A 22,452-nucleotide genomic window follows, 5' to 3' on the forward strand; every position below is an offset into this window, starting at 1 on the left:
AATATCTGACTTCTGTATTTTATTATACAAAAATTTAAACGTATACCAAGGAAAGCAGATTAATATACGGAACCCACTGCCTATCACTCAGCAAAAACTATTATTAATTTAGGGCCAATTTTGTTTCATCTATACCCCTCCCCATTTCCCCCTACCGCTGAGATTATTTTGAAGCAAATCCTAGTCATTAATGTATTTAGAAGCCAATCCCAGACATTATATTATTTAATCCGTAAATATTTTCGTATATATCTCTACAATGAAGGACAATTTGAAAACATAACCACAATACTACTGTGACGCCTAAAAAAACTGACATCAATTCCTTAAAAAACATCAAATATAGAATCCGTGTTCCAATTTTCTCGATGCGTCCTAAACATATTTTTACAGTTGGTGTGTTCGATTCAGGATCCAAACAAGGCCTACTCATCGCATGTGGTTCATCTCCAGCTCGCTCTCGTTCTCCATCTCTTTCTTTCTCGCACTCCACCCCCCCACCTTTTATTTAACTTTTCAACATGGAAAATTACAATCTCTGCAATTTTGAGGCAATTCCCAAACAGCAAATTATTTCATTGGTAAAAATTGATATATCTCTTTTATCTTTTATTCTAGGAAAGAAGTTGATGGCAGAAAGAGCACTACTATTAGCGAATTTATATAATTTATAATTTTTCTCATTCTATTACGCATATTATTTATCTCCATAACAATAGCTAATATCTCCAGGGGCCAGGCTTCATATTACGTGCCTTATACGCACTATTATACAGTACACGTCTCTGAGGTAGATACTATTATTATCACCATTTTACAAACATGGAAACCGAGACACAGAAAGAACAGGAGCCTTGCCCAAGCTGGGCGTTGGCGAGCAGGAATCTGAATCCAGCTCTGACCGATTGTGAAGGAACTAGCTAATCCCGTCTATACCCGACGAAAAGAGGAAATCATCGACCCTTTCTCCCCACCCCCACCCCGAAACCTGAAACGAGAATCCATCTTCCCCAGCAGCCGACGTGTGATCACTGCCGTTCCTCCAACCGCCATAGTAAAGCCAGGTTTCTCTGGCAACTGATATCCATAGGCAGACACGTCACCCTGGAGGAGGGCGTATGCCCTTCAGCCAATCACAATCGTCTTGTCTAAGTTTTAGAATGTTCCATAACCAAATGATTGGACACCCACTCCCACGTCAGCAATGACACTTCGCCGCAGTAAAGGCGGGTGCTAGCAACCTGCTTCTTCACTGCTAAGGCCTACAGCAAACCAATCCTCTTCCTCCGTTAGTGCGAGTTCCGGCCAATGACGTTCGCCCTCTTAGGTTTTTAGCCCGCCCTCCAAAAGCGTGACAGCCGTTGGGTCATAAGTCTATAGGCAGAATGTTCACGTGGCCTATTTCACGACCCAGAGTTCCTCTGACAGAGGGTTTTTTTTTTTTCTTTTCCCTTTTTTTTTTTTTTTTTTTTCCTGCAGGGAGGCATTATGGGTTTGTGTTTTCCCCCCCTCCCCCCCCACTGGGAGAGGAAGTGTCTACGTGGCCTGCGGAAATAGGCGGAAGTGAGCTAAGGTTCCCGCGAGTGGGGAAGCGCGAGGTCAAATCTGGGGCCACGCCCCCAGGCCTGTGGCGCAACTCCCCGAACATGGAAAAAAAGGCGCAGTTGGGGGTTCTGCTGTGTTTGCGAGTTAGGGTCGTGAGTGCAACGGGCGCAAGGCATTAAGGCCAGTGTGTTAGTGCGCGGGCAGGCTCGAGTGGCCCTGGGGTTGCTGTGTGAGCGGCCCTCGTGGCGCTGGAGGTGATGTGTTTGCGCAGGCGTGCGCCCCTGGCGTCGGGACTGGTGAGAGCCACGGCGCGCGCCCGCGTGCGTGATTGGGGTGGGAGTTGCGGGGAGGGGTTAGCTACTTCGCGCAGGTTGTTATCTATTTCTGTATTTTGTTTGAAAATGTTCTAATGAAAAGGAAAATAAATAATTAAGGCAAGGCGACAATAACAGAGATAAAGGGGCACTGTCAGAAATATTTTGGCTTTCCCTACTGATTTAAATACTTTATAAATACACGTCCTACGTTTTCCTCTGTGCCAAAATCCCGTCGTAAACCACAGCCCTCCAATGATTCAGAGCCAAACCCTTCCATCGTCACGTTAGCAACTCCAAAGGGAGACTTCTTTCAAGTTGTCTATATCCTCCTCCTCCCCCCTCTTCCACACCTCCCCCCTCCCTTCAAGGTTGCGTGCAGTTCTCTTGGCACAAATACAATTTTCCTATGAGAATATCTATCTATGACAGCCTTCCCCTCCGTTAGAGACTCCGGATTTCTGTGGTGACTAGGGCGCTCTTACCTTCGCGTCCTGATCTCCAAGCAAGCACACTGACCTTCTTCAGGCAAATACGCACTGTCAATTTTCCAGAAAGTTCTGTGGGTAAGGTTTATACCTCTCGAGTTCGCCACTAGATGCCGCCAAATCCCAGCAAAGGATTGGCTGTGTGGTCCCTGGGATTCTGGGATTTTGTTTCCCTCCCCCCTCCCCTTTCTTGATTTGCTGAACGCTAATATCTAAGGCATCATGGATATCGTTCATTCCTAGGAAAAAATAAAATCAGCTTCTGTAAATAGCACTAGTAGGCAGGGAACTGTGACCCAAGATCCAAATAATTTTGCTCATTTCTTTCCTTTTCTACTTGAAAAAAAAAAAAAAAAGGCCCCTCTCCATCCCTCGCTTCTTTTGTCCTTGCCTTGTTTAATCAAAGAGTTAATGAATGACCCAAGCACTGATGCTGAAGATCCTAACCCTTTTTCCTCACCTTTTCAAATGCTTGCAACTCACCCAAAGTGAAAATACAGATATGCTGTTCCTTTAATAAAGATAGATAAGAACTCATCAGTAAAACTTGGACCCTGGTATTGAAAACTGATTTTCCTTTTCTCTTGAAATTTGTATCAGATATGTGTGTTTGCACCCTATTTTCTGTAGTGGTATTGGTAGACTTTATTGTGTCTTTGGAGTAGGAAAAAGAGACTTAATTGTAAACCTCATTCCACCACTTACTAGTCTCAGTACCCTGGGCAAATGATTTATGTTCTGTGATCCTCAGTTTTTTGTATGCTTTCTATATTTTAGATGCTGTGTTATATCCTTCACGTCGATTTTTTTTTAATTCATCACCAGGTCCTTATTAGATGAGCAGTACTAGATCAAAGTCAAACAACAAAAATCATACCCCTTTCAATTATCTATCTTATATACCTGTACACAAGAGGGATATTTTTAGAGTAGTAGTTCACAAGATGTGTTTCCTGGATGTACCAGAGACATCAGCATCACCTGAAAAATTGTCAGAAATTCACATTCTTAGGTCCCACCTCAAACTTAATGAATCAGAAGTTCGCACGGTGGGGTTTGGTAATCTGTGTTATTACAAACTATCCCAGTGATTCCAGCACACACTGAAGTTTGAGAACCACTGCTTTGCAGAGTAGAAATGCAATGCATATTTTTGTACACACCACTAGAGGGTGCTACAGAATGTAAAGCAAAATAATAAATGATGCACAGTATATGTTTTCACACACCATCCATATTATCAGTCCTATTTTACAGATTAAAAACTAATGTGTAGAGATGTCAAATTATTTTCTTAGTGCACACAACAAGTATGGGAACCAGGATTTGAACTTCACCTGCCTCTAGCCCAAGCCCCTAATAGTACTCTGTTGGGTAACCATATGACTTGTCTTCCCAAGCCTCAAAATACATTAGAAATAACTTGTTCCCTGCTTTGGCTAATGTTGACTGGAGTGTCAAGAAGAGTGCAGGAAAGGAAACCAAGTAAGTGGAAATATTTCGGTGTTTCCTACTCATATTCTTCCTCATCTCCATTCTATAATAGGATATCACATAAAGGCTTCTGAATGTTTTCTTTCTTTTTTTTAATTCCCCAAATAATGTTCTCTTTACTCTGCAATTGCCTTTTTAATTATTCTAAATCTCTTCTTCTTTTTTTTTTTTTGACTGAGTCTCGCTCTGTCACCCAGCAGAGTGAAGTGGTGCGATCTCGGCTCACTGCAATCTCCGCCCTTCCCTCCCCCTACCCCCAACCCCGGTTCAATCAGTTCTCCCGCCTCAGCCTCCCGAGTAGCTGGGATTACAGGCATGCGCTACCACGCCCGGCTAATTTTTCTATTTTTAGTAGAGATGGGGTTTCACCATGTTGGCCAGGCTGGTCTTGAACTCCTGATCTCAGGTGATCCACCCGCCTCACCTCCCAAAGTGCTGGGATTACAGGCATGAGCTACTGCACCCAGCCATATGTCTAAATCTCTTCTATGTGTGTTGAAGTTATCAGGGTGGTGAGGAAACAGTTGTTGAAAACCTGTTGTGGGCCACATACTCTACACACCCATGAATCTCAACAATAGGCCTGCAAATTGGGTGATATCATCATCATTTTATAGATAATGAAAGTGAATTCTGCAGTGTGTAATTATTTTTCTTTGGTCATATAACTTGTAAATAGTGGAGCCTGGATAATTCCTGGCATATCTGCCCATATTATTTTACTAAACTTTCTACTTTTTGGCTTTGAATCTGGTTTAGTTATTTACTTGTTAAGTGACTTTAAGTTATTTAAGTTTTCTAAGCCTCAGTGTCACATATTAAATAGGAACAATTATTTCTATTTCATAATCTTAGAGCCACACTATCCAATACTGTAGCCATTAGTCATATGTGGCTATTTAAATTTAAATGCAGTGAAATTTAAAAATGTGGATCCTTAGTTGCACTAGTCTCATTCCAGGGGCTCAATAGCTACTTACAGTTAGTGGCTACCATATTAGACAGTGCAGATATAGAACATTTCCACCACTACAAAAAGTTCTACTGGACAGTGCTGATTTAGAGGATATACGGTATGTAAAAGGGCCTAACACAGCGCATATCTCATGGCAGATGCCCAAGAAAAGTGATGTCTGCTTTTTTCTTTCAGCATCAGAGCTAGGGGTGTTCTCCTGTTTTACTGATGGGGTCAGGAGAGGGAAGTAACTTACCCAAGGTACTGTGATAGGGGATATGTGTGGCACTGGGACCCATATCTCCTGACTCTTGCTCTAACATTCTGTCTAGTATACCCATCCTTATGCTTTACTCTACTGAGTGAGGTTTCAAGGCCAAGCATGTGAACAGTGTGAATTAACTTTGGAGTCAGGGTGGTAGCAGAAAAAGGCATAGGAACTGAATGCCTCTTGTGTGCCACACAGCACTGTGCCCAGCTTTTTACATCTGTTATCTTAGCGAATCCTCACTGAAGCCCAGAGAAGTTAAACACTCACTCAGCAAGTAAATGGCAGACCAAGCCCAGGCTTTTTCCCATTATGTCATGCTACTGCCTCAAATTGGTATTCTCCCCTGCGACCTCCACTTACTAGTGTATTCTCAGAAAATGGGAATTACTCCCCTTTTGAAAGTATAGCTGAACTGCTGTCTTCACAGTCTGTTTCAACTGGAATGGAAAAATAGTTTAGGTCAATGTTTGGCTCCAAGGCCCAAGGCCAGACAGAGAATATTTATGGTCCCAGCATACAAAGGACAGGCAATGGATCCGAGAACCGTGTGTTAATTTTCAAGGCCACCATTAGCTCATACATTGCTTTTGTGCTAATTAGAAAAGCATGCCACCTGGGGACAGACAAATTGCAGAGAAGGGCCCATTCCAGTGGAACAGTGAGAAAAAATAACTTTTCTTTCTGTAGGCTGTTGCAACCTCACCAGAGCAGCTGAAGAATGAATTTCAGCCTGGACTCTACCTTATTAGTTGGGCACCCTTGGGGAGGGTGCAACCTGCCCAACATTTTCTCCTGGCCCTGTCTTACCTCATGACTTACCTCATGACTAAGAGCCTTCCTAAGTCTGGAAGGTAGTAGTCAGTCTGTTCTGGAGGGTGGAGAGAGACACCAGTGTTTTCCCATGGTTTCTGGGTAGTAGATAAAATTGGTCTATCTGAGGTTAATTTGATATGATATTTTAAAATTTTGGTTCTGACTACCTTATTGGATTTTTTTTTTTTTTTTTTTTTGAGACGGAGTCTGCCTCTGTCGCCCAGGCTGGAGTGCGGTGGCCGGATCTCAGCTCACTGCAAGCTCCGCCTCCCAGGTTCACGCCATTCTCCTGCCTCCGCCTCCTAAGTAGCTGGGACTACAGGCGCCCGCCTCGTCGCCCGGCTAGTTTTTTGTATTTTTTTTTTTTTTTTTTTTTTTTTGAGGCGGAGTCTTGCTCTGTCGCCCGGACTGGAGTGCAGTGGCCGGATCTCAGCTCACTGCAAGCTCCGCCTCCTGGGCTTACGCCATTCTCCTGCCTCAGCCTCCCGAGTAGCTGGGACTACAGGCGCCCGCCACCTCGCCCGGCTAGTTTTTTTTTTTGTATTTTTAGTAGAGACGGGGTTTCACCGTGTTAGCCAGGATGGTCTCGATCTCCCGACCTCGTGATCGCCCGTCTCGGCCTCCCAAAGTGCTGGGATTACAGGCTTGAGCCACCGCGCCCGGCCGTTTTTTGTATTCTTTAGTAGAGACGGGGTTTCACCGTATTAGCCAGGATGGTCTCGATCTCCTGACCTTGTGATCCGCCCGTCTTGGCCTCCCAAAGTGCTGGGATTACAGGCTTGAGCCACCGCGCCTGGCCGCTTATTGGATTTTTTTGAAGAACATTTGATTAATGTAAAGGTTAAAAATAAAATCTAATATTTCAGCTAAGCAAATGGTATTTCTTTAATAAGGATTTTTTTAAATCTATTTATACCGGCCTCATTCCACAGGAATTCTGTAAAGCCAGTCCAGAAATGTAGTCTGAGTCAACCTAGTTTGCTAGCCTGTGAGACCAGGGCAAAGATGAAAATAGTCATGGGAAAGTTTTATCCTTTTAGGGGTATCCATCCTCTTCTAGTTCCTCTCTCCTCTCTCCTCCTATGACAAATCTGCACCCTGAGACTGACCCACCCATTTGACAGAAAGAGATTACTTCTTCAAATGACCCAAAACACTGAGATCCTGAACCTAATCGGTAATGTCCTTGGGTGACCTTGGGATGCCAGACTCACACATAATTCCTTGTTGTCCCCTTCCTGAGTTAATAGTTTAGCATACAATTTACCAGAATGTGTGGTTTCCTGAGCCATAGACTTCACTTGGAATGATCATGTAAAGTCATCCATGCTACACACTAACCCACAGAAACGAGGACTGCTTTTCTCCCAGTGTATGCTGAGTCCTACAATCTGAGCACTGCCTCAAGAGGATGTCTTGAGTCATTTTTCCAGAGTTAAATTTGCTTATGCTTCTAACCTCCACCTACAGTCCCTGTTACACTGGGAATGATAAAAGCTATGCCTTTTGAAAATATAAGCTGTCATATTAAAGAGGACAAACCAGTAGTAGTAAAGTGCCACATCTAAATTGTTGAAGCTTAATGCTTGTTATGTGGGAGTTCATTATACTATTTTTCCTACTTTTGTGTATTTTTGAAGTTTTCCATAATAAAACATTTAAAAAGACAAAAAATGTTTTAAGTGCTTCATCAGTCCTGGGGAAGAGAATGCACATGGGTTTCTCTTTAGAAGAGGACTTATTAACCAAGGAGTTGGGTAGAATGCACAGCCTTTAGTAGAGACATACCCTGTAAAAATCTGGGGAGGGGGGCATTTTAGATTGAAAAAGCCCCTTTGCCAAAAATTCTGACTAGGTCTTCTAGAAGGGAAATATCCTCCTGCCTGCAGTCTCCCTCCACCAAACCCCACAAATAAACCTTGCTGTAATGAACCACTGTTGGTGAAAGAAGTATATCACTTGGGCGACTGAGAGTGGAGGGAGCTTGAAAACCATGGAAACAGACCTCAGCTAATTGGCAAAAACTGTTAGCCAGCAGGAAGAGAAACACAGGCAAAGGGAATCTTGGGGCAGGAGATGGAACTAGGAGTGTAATGGGGCTTCATTATCACCCAGGTGAGTGCTGGAGAGGACAAAGCTGCTAAAGACAGAGGACACTAGGGAGCAGAATATGGGGCAAAGAGGCCCTCACTCAGGACCTCAGGGTATTCTTGGAAGGCTCCGGGACCCATCTGACTTGCAGGTTTTTGTTTTATTTTGATGTTTTGTTTTTTGTTTTTGAGACGGAGTTTCACTCTTGACACCCAGGCTAGAGTGCAGTGGCGCGATCTCAGCTCACTGCAACCTTCGCCTCCTGGGTTCAAGTCATTCTCCTTCCTCAGCCCCCAAAGTAGCTGGGGTCACAGGCGTCCGCCACCACACCCAGCTAACTTTTTGTATTTTTAGTAGAGATGGGATTTCGCCATGTTGGGCAGGCTGGTCTTGAACTCCTGACTTCAGGTGATCTGCCCGCCTTGGCCTCTCAAAGTGCAGGGATTACAGGCATGAGCTATCACGCCCAGCTGACCTGCAGTTTTTAAAACAGTAAAGTAGATCCCTATCTCTCACCATACACAAAAATCAACAACAACAACAAAAATAAAACATTGGGAAAGCTGCCTGAAGGCAAAGACACACACACACACACACACACACACACACACTTTCGAGGACTTGGGACCTGACCGTTCCAGGTCCAACTTGAACCTGCTTGGAAAGGCAGGTTCCGTAGAGTACCCATTGAAAACTGTGTGGTTTGGTTCTTTCTTCCTTGTGTTTTCACTGTGTGACTGAGCAAATGATGGGTTTGTTCACTGCTGGGAGTGAGCAGATATGGTTGGGGAGGTGGCACACTGTTTAGGGCATGGGGAAATCAGAGCACATGTTCTCTCAAGGTCCTGAGGTTGAGATAAAATGGTTTGAAACTGGGGACAGAGAAGGGAGCAAGGGCGGTTCCTAAAAGGTACAAAGCTGAGATTCACCCCGCTGCTCCCAGGCCAGAGTTCTGGGTGGGACGTCAATGAGACCCAGGCCGGTACAGCCAGCTTCCAATAGAGCTGGTCTGTGAAACTTGGCCGAGAGGACAGAGGAAGATTGATGTTTGCTCCAGAGTGGGGCTGTCAGCTGTGCTCACCACCTCACCATGCTCCCAGCTGTAAACAAAAGTCCTGGCCCTTCATGGCACTGCAGAGCAGTCCAGGCTGGCGTAAGTCTCTGAGGACAGCTAGACCATTTTCTCATCCTGGCTGAGAACCAGAAGACAGAAGAAACAATAGAAGGTGGTGATGGAGAGCAGGATTGCAAGGGGATGAGAATCAATGACCAGAGGGAAGGAGCTGTCAATTTCAGATCTCAGGTCTGTGGATCCAAGTACTTAGTGCAAATCTTATAGGGAAAGCAGACCCGTTTCCTTGTCACCTTCACAGATAATAGTGAACTACCAAAGGAGGCTTGCAGGGACTCTAGTGCCTCATTCATTCATTCTTTCATTGAATACCTCATGTGCCTATCACTGGGCTAGGTACTCTGGGTGATGCCAAAGTAATACAAGACAGCTTGTAAATTCAAGGAACTTACAAGAAGTTTGGAAACATGTAACCTTAGGTCACAATACCAAATAGTATGACTTTAAATGCTAAGTGACAGACATAGAATAAGAGTTTAGAAAGGCCGGGTGCAGTGGCTCAAGCCTGTAATCCCAGCACTTTGGGAGGCCGAGACGGGTGGATCACGAGGTCAGGAGATCGAGACCATCCTGGCGAACACGGTGAAACCCCGTCTCTACTAAAAACTACAAAAAACTAGCCGGGCGAGGTGGCGGCGCCTGTAGTCCCAGCTACCCGGGAGGCTGAGGCATGAGAATGGCGTGAACCCGGGAGGCGGAGCTTGCAGTGAGCTGAGATCCGGCCACAGCACTCCAGCCTGCGTGACAGAGCGAGACTCCGTCTCAAAAAAAAAAAAAAAGTTTAGAAACAAGAGTGGTTATATCTGGTCATCATCAGAGAAAATGGGGTTTGAGAGGGCTGTAGAAAGATAGACATGATTTGGCTGGGGAAAAAAAGATACCAGGCATTCCAGACTAGGACCAAATTGTTAGTGACAATGAGGCCTGCCTTCGTGAAGGGAGAAGGTTAGTATGACACAGACTCCCTTCAGTCTTCACCCCGTCATGTTCCTCACCACCGTTAACCCAGTCTTCAAAACTCACTTAAATGTCACTTCCTCAGGGAGGCCTTCCCTGATCTCCAGGGCCAGATTAAGTACTCTTGCTTTATGTTCCCATAGCACCCACTACGTTCCCCTTTCTAAGACATCACTGTTTTCACCTGATGACCTACTCATGTCTCCCTACAATTTGTTCTCCACTCCGCAGCTAGAATTTTTTGGCAAATGCAAATCTGTTACATCGCTTCCCTCTTGCAAACTCTCCTACCTCTAACATCTTCCTTCTCCTTTGCCTTCCTGGTCCTTCTTGCTTCTTTCCATCTTACTTTTCCTTCTGGTCACTTCTTAAATGTCTCTATCTAAGTTTGTCTCCCCTGCCAGAATATCAGCCCTCTGAGGGCAGGAGCTATGTTTCTTCTTCACCATGTATCTGTGTATTTAGCACAATGCCTGGCATATTGTGTTAGTCTCTCCACAAAAATTTGTGAATAAATCCAAGGGAGATAAGGCAATATTAGTAGCCAACGAAGGATTGACACTTCTGTGCAAAAGAAAATCTTTAAAAGTTTTTAATTAGGGGGATGAAAAAATCATGAGAGAACCCTGCCATCTGATGAAACAAACAGAACAAAGCAAAAAATTATCAAACAAAACCCAGAGAACTCAAACCTCAGCTTACTTTAAACCCAGCCTCCCAATGATCTTGTAGACTCATGTTCTCTTCTTTTCTGTTACTCCTTCCTCCAAAAACACAAGAAAACTTACTCATTGATCCTTCCAACCAGAGAAATTTGGCAGTATGGCCAAATACAGTTACTTCCATGTGTAGTTGTTCGTTGGGCTGGCATTTGTTGCCCACCTCCATTGTTCCAAGCGCTGTGCTCATAGCTACAGATGGAGACTTTCTTCTTACCTTGATGATGCTACAATTGAGTGAACCCCTTACACTTATCACTCACTTTGTGACTTCAAATTCTTTTTTTTTTTTTTTTGAAACGGAGTCTTGCTCTGTCGCCCAGGCTGGAGTGCAGTGGCCGGATCTCAGCTCACTGCAAGCTCCGCCTCCCGGGTTCACGCCATTCTCCCGCCTCAGCCTCCGGAGTAGCTGGGACTACAGGCGCCCGCCACCTCGCCCGGCTAGTTTTTTTTTTTGTATTTTTAGTAGAGACGGGGTTTCACCGTGTTAGCCAGGATGGTCTCGATCTCCTGACCTCGTGATCCACCTGTCTCGGCCTCCCAAAGTGCTGGGATTACAGGCTTGAGCCACCGCGCCCGGCCGTGACTTCAAATTTCTAGTGAAGGGCTTTGCTTTACCTAGACTCAGTGATGGAGACTTTTCAGGGTACTGGAGCCTGCAAAAGACCTCAATTTCAGGACCATCTGTAAAACTGGAGACTCAGTGAGACTCAGAAGATGGATCATTATATCAGTTTACACTAGACTTTTACCTTTCTGTGAGGAGGCTAAATGGCAGGGTGGTGAATGTCTGGAAGGGTGGTTAGGCATCAGTCATTCCTTAACCTTATTCGGTTTACTAAGGCAAACAGGCCACCAAGGTGCACCTCTTGAGTGAAGCAGCATGGAAAAACTCAAGGAATGACAGGAGAAAGAACTGGATTTCTCATTAAAAATAGAGGCACTGCCTTGCAGTTTGAGGGGGGGCTGAAATAAGAACGCAGCTCCAAGAAACCTTCCGGGGGTAATCAGAGGACACCCACTCACCCTGGGGTAGCCCTTAATGCCAGGGCATGGTTTTTTCATTTCAGATTCAGTTCCCAGGTAATTAGGGGGTAGCAAATTAAGACGTCAGAGAGCCACTGCACGTTCACCCCTTCACACCCCCACCCCCAAAGAAGGGTCAAGGAAAGAAATAGATACTATTTTGTAGCTGAAGTCCTAACTGGATATCTCGTGGCTGAAGAATAACATCATACATGGTATCAGTGATGCTTTAAAGATATAGTCATTAGTTTTGATCCTCTCTTTCCTCCTTGAATCCTTTACCCTAAACATGAATCCACCATCAGGATGTTAGTGAGAGAGACTATATATATAGCAGATGGAGACAAATGAGATTAACTTCCATGATTCATTGCTTTTGCCTCTTAGGTAGCCTTGAGTGAAGGGGGTTCATACACCTGGAATTTGACATCCTAATGAGATGGGACAGGAAGGGTTAACTCCAAAATCAGTGAAGTACATTTCATAGAAGAATAACAACATATTCACAAGAAACCGTATTGTCTCCTTCCTTAACAGACCAACCTGAAGCTTAGGCCAATCAAATGATGATAACGGGTTGTGTTTCTGCTAGGCAAAGACTAAAAGAAGTATAAGTCTAAGGGATTAACAAATTCACAAAGAAACCCTGGTGAAGGAAATCCTGAATTTCTACTACTTGGAGCTTGGCATGACCATTTCACACCTGTAATATTATTGTAACTGTTGCCAAGATTTTTGCTATATTCGGGTTCTCTGGGGACTGTGAATATCTAATATGAGTGTCAGTCAACAGATGAACAGGGCAGAGGTTGGGAACTGAATGGTCATCACAGAAACAGTTTTCTCCCATGCAGATTACCCTTGGCCTTGAATCTGTTGCTGTCTACAAGTCAGAGCTCTTCCAGAAGTGAACCTCTCTAGTCTTTCACTTCCTGTTCTATTCTCTCCTTTCACAGCTTAAACTAAGTTGAGAAAAAAGGGGGACTACACTGAGGGCCTGAGCTTTACCCAGTCAAGCCCTCAGTATCCCCATGTTGTCTGATGAGCAGGCCAGACTAAATGATCTGGGAAGGCCCTTCTAGCTCTGCTGTGCCAGGTTCTAAAATTCTAAGACATTGTTATCTGTTGAGCGAGTTGTCTTATGGGAAATCCCATGAGACATTCGTTTTTCTAAAAGAGTCAATTGTTTATTTCTCTGCATGGGCATATTGGTGAGAGTTAAATACAGTCAAGATAGTAAATGTGTTGCTGTGGCCAATTGTCTTAAGCATTCTTACCCTTCTGATGGTCAGGGTTGTCTTTGTAAAAATGATTCTCATTGTCTGAAGTAGTTAAGGATTAGCATTAAACTGAGGACTGATAAGAGTGAGATCATTAGGCAGGCATTGTTAGTAAGTATAAAAGGGGAGGTAGGGTGACAAGTATTCAGGACTTCTGTAGGCTGATAACTTGAAGCGGGGCTTAGAGTCAGAAAGATGCCCAATTGTTAGATTTCTTTGTCATCATGGCCCTTGACTTTAGCCTATTCTCAAAAAATGATCTTTCTATAATATTAGCCAAATAATACAGCTGAAACATCCCTCGACCTGTTAAATGGCTTAAATTGAAAGTTATAGATGATGCAGTTTTGATTTTCAAATTTTTTAAAGAAGCAGTAAACTCTCTTCTCATCCTCTCACCCCACTCCAAAGAAAATATTATGGTAAAGCAAGTATATAAACTGAGAGTGGAGTTATGCAGATTGAAACGTCTGTATATGGGTGTGGGGGATGGGTATGACTGCCTGTCCTTCCTTCCCTTCCCATGAAACCCTAGGACTCCTTGAAAATGACTTTGAAAATCCTTTGCCAAATAGATAAAGTATTGTACTGTACTGAGAAACAGGTAACTTTGGGTAAGTCCCTTAAGGTCTCTGAGCCTCATTTCCTCACCTCTTACATGGATACATGGTTATCTTACCTCAAAGTTTGCTTTGAGGATGACATGGCACTTAAGAGCTTTGAAAAGAAAAGAAAAAAAAACACAAGGATACTTGTTACCTTAATAGTGTAGTCATTCATGACACAACCCTTGCAAAGAAAGTAGAGTTACTGAGAACTAGCACAGCAATTGGGTGGTTAAAAAATTTTTTGAACTACAGTACTCATTACTTTTAAAAACTTATATAGTAAACACTAATTCATTTCATGCTATGAGCTTGGTATGGGGAATACAAAGATATGTACCTTATAATCCCTGACCTCAAACTCATTTATCTGTGAGGGAAATAGACAAAAGAACAGTATCTAATCTTACAAGCACAAATATAGAGCTATGTACAGGGCATTATCAGATAACCTAAATCTATCAGGATGTTGGAGTCATAGCGGTTTGAGAATGCCTCACAGAGAACATGATATCTGGCTAGAACCTTGACAGATGAGTAGAAGTACCTCAGGTGGTCAAGGGAAGGTGTTGAAAGGCTAAGGAACAGCATGTACAAAGGCACAGAGCATTAGACAGGATCCAGGTTGCTGAGTTCAGGGATCTGTGGGTGAATCAGCATCGCCAAATTAAGGGTGCATTTAGTGGAGTGAGGGGAATGATGAGAGAAGAAGCTGGAGTCACTGGCAGGAGCCAGAGAAGAAAATTTCTGGTAGGCCAACTTAAGCTACTTGGGATTTTTCCTGAGGCAATAGGGAGCCATTGAAGGATTCAAAGCAAGGAAGTGTCATAAATGGCTGTTTTAGAAAGGTCAAATTGGCAATAGTGTGGAGGATAGGAAACCACCCTGGAGTCAAAGATTGAACCAAGATGAAGTCAGGGAGTACAGGGAAGGAGGCAGGAATTTCAGAAATATTTGACGGTAAACACAACAGGACTTGTTAATTGATTTTATCTGAGGGCTGTGGAAGAACTAGTTTTCAAGGATGACTCCCAAGTTTCTGGCTTAGATGACTCATCAAGATTAGGAAGATTGAAGGACAGAATGGCAGAGAAAGTTTGAAGGAGGCCGTGAGTTTTTGGCTTTTTTTTTTCTTTTTCTTTTTCTTTTGAGATGAAGTCGCGATCTTGTCCCCCAGGCTGGAGTGCGATAGCACTATCTCCGTTCACTGCAACCTCCGCCTCTGGGGTTCAAGCGGTTCTCTTGCCTCGACCCCCGAGCAACTGGGATTACAGGCGCCTGCCACGACGCCTGGCTAATTTTTGTATTTTTCAGTAGAGACAGGGTTTTACCATGTTGGCCAGACTGGTCTAGAACTCCTGACCTCAGGTGATCCACCCGCCTGGGCCTCCCAGAGTGCTGGAATTACAGGCATGAGCCACCGCGCCTGGCCATTTTTTGGCTCTTGAGGTACCTGTGGGGTGAAGGCAGAAACGTGAGAATCATCAGCACATAGGTTATCACAACCATGGAAATAGTCAAGAACAGACAAACAGTAGGCGTGTGGTGAGGAAAAGTGAAATCAGGAGATTAAATCCTAGAGAATAAGAACACGTAGAAGGTATGGCCAGAGGGTCAAGAGAAGAAATTAGAGAATGAAATCTATGGGAGAAGAGAATCTCAAAGAAGGTGTGACGACTCTGACAAATGTTACAGAGAATTCATGGACAATTAGGGCAGAAAAGTGTTGACTTGACATAGCGATTAAGAAGGTAGTATGAGGAACATGGAAAAGCATTTGAGGGTGGGTAGGGAGAAGAAAGAAGGCAGAAGATAGATTACAGTGTGTTAAGAAGTAAATGGCAGAAGTGACAATGTGGAAATGGCTAGTAAGGACACTTCTTTTAAGAAACTTGGGCTGGGCGCAGTGGCTCACACCTATAATTCCAACACTTTGGGAGGCAGAGGCAGGTAGATCACTTTTTTTTTTTTTGAGACGGAGTCTCGCTCTGTCACCCAGGCTGGAGTGCAGTGGCCAGATCTCAGCTCACTGCAAGCTCCGCCTCCCGGGTTCACGCCATTCTCCCGCCTCAGCCTCCCGAGCATCTGGGACTACAGGCGCCGGCCACCTCGCCTGGCTAGTTTTTGTATTTTTAGTAGAGACTGGGTTTCACCGTGTTAGCCAGGATGGTCTCGATCTCCTGACCTCGTGATCCACCCGTCTCGGCCTCCCAAAGTGCTGGGATTACAGGCTTGAGCCACTGCACCCGGCAAGGCAGGTAGATCACTTAAGATCAGGAGTTTGAGACCAGCCTGACCAACATGGTGAAACCCCGTCTCTACTAAAAATACAAAAATTAGCCGGGCATGGTGGCACATGCCTGTAGTCCCGGCTACTTGGGAGGCTGAGGCAGGAGAGTCGCTTGAACCTGGGAGGCACAGGCTGCAGTGAGCTGAGATCACACCGCTGCATTCCAGCCTGGGCAACAGAGAGAGACTCCATCTCAAAAACAAAAACAAATACAAACAAAACAAACAAACAAACAAAAAAAAAAAAGAAAAAAGAAACTTGGTGAATAAAAGGAGAACAATAGGTCAATTAGGTCAATGGAGAGAAATTCAAGGTCAAATGGAGAGTAGTTTGTCTCTTTATTTTTTCTTTTGGATGGGAGACTCACGTCTTTTCTTTTTCTTTTTCTTTTTCTCCTCCCCCTCTCCCTCCTCCTTTTCCTTCTTCCTCTTCTTCCCTGCACCTGAAAAAGCTGAGGTTAAGAGAGATTAAGCCATTTTCTGTGGTTGCATAGTTTTTAAACACATTTTATGCCAGCAGGAAGAACCTAGTGTCAGTTGAGAAACAAAATATAAAGAGAAGTGATTTTAGCTTGACCCTTTTTGTGAGCATGGGTTTAGCAAGTGAGACTCACAGCATGGAGATTTGAAGTTCCAAACAGGCCCACACGTTAGAAATTTGACAGGAGTAGAAGAGAGATTATGATGATGTAGTCTGGTCATGTAATAGCTAATTTTAATTGAGTACTTACTATTTGCCAAACACTGACTTAAGCACTTTACCTGTATTATCTCTCTCTCTCTCTTTTTTTTTCTTTCTTTCTTTTTTTTTTTTGTTAGAGTCAGGGTCTCGCTCTGTCACTCAGGCTAGAGTACAGTGGTGCAATCACAGCTCACTGTACCTCAAACTCCTGGGCTCAAGCAATCCTCCCCCTCAGCCTCCCAAGTAGCTAGGACTACAGATGTGCACCACCATGCCCAGCTAATTTTTACATTTTTTTTTTTTTTTTTGGTAGAGACAGGATCTCACTATGTTCCCCAGGCTGGTATTGAACTCCTAGCCTCAAGTAATCCTTCTGCATCAGCTTCTCAAAATGCTGGGACTACAGGCGTGAGCCACCACGCCCAGCCTGCATTATCTCATTTAATTCCCACAACAACCCTATGATGTAGGTATTGTTATTGCCTTCATTTAACAGATGCAAAAACTGAAGCACAGAAAAATTTGATGATTTGCTCAAGGCCACATAGTTACTGCATGCTGGATATTTCAGAGCCTTCAAGTGTCCCTTTAGAGGAGGAAACTGAGACTGAGGGAGGTGAAGTCATTTGTCCAAGAACCCATATCTAGTAAGTGCTGGAATTGTAATTCAAACCCAGGCTCTGTCTGGTACCAAAGCCACCAGTAATCACTACACTGTCATGAATAGAAGCTATTAAAATAGAGAATATGTGTGTATTTTTCTCGACCCAGCTCTGTAAGGCTAAATGTTCCCTGAATTTAGATGATGGTAAGAATTTGCCCTATTCCATAAAATCGATAGTGAGAGCATGTGCTTCCTTGGTAATGCCCCATACGGTATAGTGCAACCGGGATATTTGTAGAAAGCCTCATGGTAAAAGCAGAGACTGAGAAAAACAGAGCTACACACACAGAGTGACAATAGCTGAGTTCTCATGTGACTTCTTCAGGTGGCTCCCTGACATAAGATTTACTTCATCATCCTTCCATGAAGAGAATGCTCTGTGAAGGAGAAAGTCCCTGGCTCAGATGCCCTTCTAGGATTTCCTAACAAGCTGTTCTGATACCACCAGCCCAAGTTCATAGACTGTATGCATTATCCTCGTTGTGAAGTATCATCATGTAGCGAAGAGCGTGAGCTGAGAAGACCAGCTTAATTGCTATCCCTTCAGAGATGACTGGCTTTCCAGTGAGAACAATGTGTGGAGCATGCAGAGGCCAAAATCCCTGCTATTGTACTCACTTGTCACTGGCAGGGCTTTTATCTGGTGATTGGTTTTTGAAATATAGCTTGATACTAGTCTTCAGATTTGGAATATTACTAATGTTTAATCAGAACATTTTTTTTTTCAGAGCAGGAGTGGAAGTTTATTTAAAAGCTTTAGAGCAGGAAAGAAGGAAAGTGCACTTCAAAGAGATCCAAGTGGGTCATTTGAAGAACGAGTGCCCCGTTTAACCATGATCCTAGGACTTTATAGGCTGGCCCACCTCTGGTGTCTTGCGTCCCTTTCCCAAGTTTCTTCCCTTAGGGTGGGCTGCCTGCATGCACAGTGCCCTCTTTACCCTTGGGAAGTGAGTATGTGCAGTGTGTTTAGGAAGTTGTACACTTGAGTACATTATCATTCTTAATTCAGGGATACAATTTACAAGGTTCTGCTGTCTTCTTAGCTTTGGTTCTGTTACACCCAAGAGCAGTTTGTGTGTGTGGTATGTGTGCATGCATGTGTGTGTGTGTGAACTCTATCCGATTTTATAAAATCTCTTCTAGGTCTATTTTTTCTGTGACCAATAAGTTCACAGAAAGAGAATGTATGTGGTATACAGTAAACCGAATGGGAAGTCACACTACATGTACATTCTACATGTACATACTGGTATGTACTGAGTGTTGCTAGGTACCAGGAGCTATGTGAGATAAAAAGTTGTATAATGGGCTGGGCGTGGTGGCTCAAGCCTGTAATCCCAGCACTTTAGGAGGCCGAGACGGGCGGATCACGAGGTCAGGAGATCGAGACCATCTGGCTAACACAGTGAAACCCCGTATCTACTAAAAATACAAAAACTAGCCGGGCGAGGTGGCGGGCGCCTGTAGTCCCAGCTACTCTGGAGGCTGAGGCAGGAGAATGGCGTAAACCCGGGAGGCGGAGCTTGCAGTGAGCTGAGATCCGGCCACTGTACTCCAGCCTGGGCAACAGAGCAAGACTCCGTCTCAAAAAAAAAAAAAAAAGTTTTATAATGGTCAGGCATGGTGGCTCACCCATGTAATCCCAGCACTTTGGAAGGCCAAGGTGGAAGGATCCCTTGAGCTCAGGAGTTCCAGACCAGCCTGGGCAACATAGTGAGACCCTGTCTTTACCAAAAAAATAAAATAAAAAAATAAAAATAAAGTTGTACAAGATACAGTTCTTGCCGTCAAAGAGCTTATTCTACATTTCCTCCATTGAGCAGATGATAATGCTACCTGGCTTCCTAATTCCCTGGTGGTTCCCATGCTTGGTTGATTTGTCTTTCATTAGCAGCACAGCCTAGGAAGACCATTAATCCTAACATAGTGAAATCAAATTTAATATTTTGATAGCAAGAAATGATAAGATAATAATATTCCATTGAGAGTGCAGAGAGGCAAGTGGGAACACACAGTAAGATTCCCAGGAGGTGATATGTTCTTGACAAAGTTGAGATAGTTGCATGGCCCAGTGAAAAGAGAAAATAACTTCAAGAGTCAAGTTAACCTTTCAACCAGAAGCATGCCCCTTCTTTGGTGACAGGTAGGGACAAATGCTTATGGGAGAAAGCTAAAGGAACAAATTTTCTTCACTACCTTTCTTCCATGTAGAAAGCTCTTTTTGCTTTGCCTGTGAATTCTGGGAGAACAAGAGGCTGTGGTTGTAGAATGAGGCAATAAAAGATGACAGACCACTGGTTTTCCAGAGAGCAGAGCAAACCGAAGGGAAGATGGAGGCACTGATAGCCTTAACAACAACTGAATAAATAAAGCGCTTTCCCTGGAAAAATATATGTATGAAATATTCAGCTGGCATTAAATATTAAAAATGAATTAATGAAAACACCCAAAACACTTTATTTATGTAGGAAGTTTTCCCTTTAAAAAACGCTGCTTTAAATCTCAGCATAACTTCAGATGTGATCTAGGCAGAAGGTAGTGTGGCCTCCAGAGGGGTAAGTACTATAAGAATGATGATAAATGGAAGTAACCTCCAAGTGAGCCTCCTGTGACCTCCTGCTGATTCACTGTGGTAAGAAGGGTCCAATTTTTATTCTATGATTGAGAGATTGCTAGGTGACAGATGCTCCTAGGGAGACCCAGTATTTCCCAGTCCCTGTACATATGTTGAAAGGGTGAGGAAAATTAAAGTCATTTGCACCTGATTCTGACACCATGCATCTCCCTTCCCTCCTTGGGGGTTCCGATGGGGAGGAATTAACACCTTCCACCTGGCATTGCCTCTGACTAGCTTTGTGTGCTCCTGTGGGTTATTATGTTGGTTGGTACTTTGGCTTCTTTGGCTCCCAGCACCAGCTGATGCCCTGATCTGAGTCTCAGTTGGGCAGGCTCTATTGCTCAGTGCTGTAGCTGTCTCCAGGGCATTGTTCTTGAGACTTCCAACAGGGCAGATTTGTGCAGTTGGCCCATCTGGACAAGATCTATAACAAGTAGAGCTCTGTGCGATAAGCTCATCTCCATAGTTCACCCTCCTGCTACCCCCGCCTTCGGGCTGCAGCAGCCTGACACCCCAGCCCCTCCATGGAGAGTATCAAAGAGATGCTCTCTGCTCCTTTCAAAAGAGTATTGCTTGTGGCCTCTCATTGATTGGCACTACCTGGGCAGAATAGGAAAACAGGGGTTTTCTGCCCTTCTCAATTCAATCTCCCTTATGCCAGTTATTTTTTTTAAATCTCCTTGGCACCAGAGTTATAATACTGCCAATAAAAATAATTTCTGGACCAGCTACCCTGGTCAGCTCAGAATGCTCTTCTCAAAACTAAGAGACAGACAAGAGGAGTATCTCAGTGAACAGGAAAGAGCAGACAAGCGCAACAGGAAAAGGGATAAAGACAAAATCAAGCTGTTGGTTTGATTATAGGATTTGCTTTCACCATTGGATTATTGACTTTCAATTTGGATCACCATATGGAGGGAGGGAGGGAAGGAGAAAGAGAGAGAGAAAAGGAGAGAGAGAAAGAGAGAAGCAGAGAGAGAGACTGGACTTATGTGCTTAATTATTCTAGGTTCAGGGAAAAGGACAAGATGTCTAAGAGATCATTTGATCACTTCTTGCTTCCAGTGTCAGTCCCATACTTTAATCTCTCCTGTTTCAGTTGCTCACAGTTGGTCACTTCAAAGGTCTCAGTGTGCCAGGCACATGCTTCCGCATGTCCCAGTGGTATGTCAGGCCTGAAGTGGGCTTTTCCACACCAACCCTCTCTATTCTGGGATTTCTGGTAGCTTCAACTGACTGGTACACCTACTCACTGCTTCTCTTTGTGGAGCAAGAAGGGTGAAGAAGCAACTCTGAATTATGGCTCTTTAACTTCTACAACTGCTACCCTGATGTTGGTCAAATCAATGTTGATCTAGTATAGGGGTCCTCTGCGTGCCTAGTTCCTCCCCAGGAAACTTGAAGCCCATTCTATCCTTAACAAGGTTGCAGTGGCACCATTTGCTCACCAAAAGCAGATGAAGGACCAGGTTGGAAATCAGGGGCCCTGGAAAATAGAGACTTTGGAGAGAAAGAAGAAACAAATGAAAGGCCAGCCAGCAAAAGACACTCTGCGAATAGTTTCTCTATTCTACTCCTCCTGGGTTCCACTACCTTGGAGCTCACTTTTCTCAAAAGTTTTCTAGCATCATCAAGTAAGTTTCTTAAAGAACAAGTATTTTTCTCTTTTTACACTGCCCAGCTGTCCAACAGACCCTGCCACCATGCTAGTTAATTAGGAAACGGAACGAATATTTCTGAGACCAGAATGTTCTGGTGGACCTGGAAGGGTAGTCTTTTTGAGAGCCCAAAGTCTCTACCCCAATTCTGACAGTAATTTCTGGACCAGCTACCCTGGTCAGCTCAGAATGCTCTCCTCAAAACTAAGAGACAGGCAAGAGGAATATCTCAGTGAACAGGAAAGAGCAGACAAGCGCAATAGGAAAAGGGATAAAGACAAAGTGTGGGGCTTCCCAAGAGCCCCTCTCTGTTGGGGCTGAACACCTCTCTGTTGGGCCATATAGTCGCTAGCCCAGTGCAGCCTATGACTGTTACAACCTTGTTGAGAGCTGGGGAACCTGTGGCTTTGTCTTCCTCTCACTGCAAGGAAACCTGACTGGACCCCACAGGGCAGTACTTGTGGACAGGAAAAACTCCCCATTTGAATCTGCAGCAGGAGGGACAGAGGACAGAGTAATGGCCAGGCTCTGGACGGGAGGTAGCAGGGGGAGAAGTGGTGCAGATTAAGATGACAAATGCCAGAATCTAGTAGCAGTGTTCTGAATATTCTCCACTGGACTGTTGGAAAACAGAGAGGCTCCGGCAAGAGAAGAAGGTCATCCTGGCCCCAGGAATGTGGCCAAACCTTAGTCTCATGAGAAATGGGAAAGTATGGAGAAAATATGGACTAGGGTAGATAAGCCATCTTTTTAAGTACAGCCACCATTGGCACCATGCAGTATAGGCCCACATAGCTTTGGGACTGGTAGTTGAAGTTCTGAGTGGGAGATCAGGAAGAAACTGTCCAAGCC

The 22,452-nt window shown here is 44.2% G+C and overlaps 2 protein-coding genes across 5 annotated transcripts in view; one reads left to right on the forward strand and one right to left on the reverse strand.

Annotated features, from left to right (window-relative positions):
* Positions 1 to 2,763, reverse strand: part of MORF4L2 (mortality factor 4 like 2) — a 13,142-nt gene extending 10,379 nt beyond the window's left edge. The window contains 1 exon segment of the mRNA XM_033201880.1: positions 2,345 to 2,763. The gene's annotated coding sequence lies outside the window, so the exon portion shown is untranslated.
* TMEM31 (transmembrane protein 31) overlaps positions 1,601 to 22,452 on the forward strand; it is a 27,526-nt gene continuing 6,674 nt past the window's right edge. For all 4 annotated transcript variants that reach the window (XM_033201881.1, XM_033201883.1, XM_033201882.1 and 1 more), the window contains exon 1: positions 1,601 to 1,841. The gene's annotated coding sequence lies outside the window, so the exon portion shown is untranslated. The remainder of the gene's footprint in view (positions 1,842 to 22,452) is intronic.

The sequence above is a fragment of the Trachypithecus francoisi genome, unplaced genomic scaffold (genome assembly GCF_009764315.1).
Source record: "Trachypithecus francoisi isolate TF-2019V2 unplaced genomic scaffold, Tfra_2.0 Lachesis_group6, whole genome shotgun sequence".
In the NCBI taxonomy this organism is placed as follows: Eukaryota; Metazoa; Chordata; class Mammalia; order Primates; family Cercopithecidae; genus Trachypithecus; species Trachypithecus francoisi.